The sequence below is a fragment of the Camelina sativa genome, chromosome 8 (assembly GCF_000633955.1).
Source record: "Camelina sativa cultivar DH55 chromosome 8, Cs, whole genome shotgun sequence".
Lineage (NCBI taxonomy): Eukaryota > Viridiplantae > Streptophyta > Magnoliopsida > Brassicales > Brassicaceae > Camelina > Camelina sativa.
In genome coordinates, this window is record NC_025692.1 from 22,645,375 (window position 1) to 22,646,399 (window position 1,025).

General features: G+C 34.7%; 1 protein-coding gene across 1 annotated transcript in view; it reads left to right on the forward strand.

Moving 5' to 3' along the window:
• Positions 1-1,025, forward strand: part of LOC104707962 (pentatricopeptide repeat-containing protein At4g01400, mitochondrial-like) — a 3,955-nt gene that overhangs the window by 2,228 nt on the left and 702 nt on the right. The window lies entirely within an intron of this gene.

Here is a 1,025-nt window from a genome sequence, read left to right on the forward strand (position 1 = left end):
CCAACAACTACGACTCGTTTCTGCATCTCATAATCGATTTCATAGTCAAGAGACTCGAAGTCATAATGATGCAAAAACGGTTTAGCCAACTTGGCGGGCTTCAGCTTGACAGAGACACAAGGGCTTTGGTTAGTCATTTCTCGGGCATGACTCAGAGAACAGTGAGAGATAAGTTTGCTCGATTAACTCAGATGGCGACGATACTGAACTTGGAAAAGGTATCAGAGATTTTGGACTTTTGGGGAGAGAACTCAGGACCCATGACTTGGAGACTCACACCAGCTGAAGTTAGACGGGTTTTGGGTCTCCGGGTCGAGTTTAAACCCGAATCAATTGCTGCTCTCAAGTTGTGATGTTACTTCTTTTGTTTATTTCATCTACAATTACTTAAAAACCAAAATTTTTTATATAATCTGATTGGTTCAAGAAGTATTTAAATTGATTGAAAACTTTTTTGTAAATACAAAATCGAATTTTCAATTTAGTGAAAACGAACATATAACAACTGCTAACACACACAAAACAACTACCACTAAAAACGATCAGCTACAAGAATGGACGCAAGGAAATTAGAGTTTTAGTTACAAAATCTCTTTGGGAGGGAGAAGCAGGGATCATGAGGTCACAATCACCCGTTACTGGTAGTTGTTATCGTCTACTTTTACCGTCGGCTTTTATCTTCTTCTTCCTCTTCCTTGTCGCCTTCCTTACTTTATCCATGCTTCTTCAAAATATTTTCGTAGTATTTAATAATTATTCAAAATCTTTTCGTAGAATAACAAACAACTTCATTTTAGCAAAATCTAAGACTAAAATTATTGCATCTTTTCTCATAATATTTGTGCAATTCATGAAAACCAACATAGCTATAACATGCACGCAATTATTGATTGATACTTTCACTTATATGCTCGATTTTAGATTGTCGGATTAATAAAAGAAATTTAAGTGTTAAATTGCAATATAATATAGAATAACCGAGCTTGTTGTCATATCCATTGCAAAAAATAAGAAAATTAATTTTA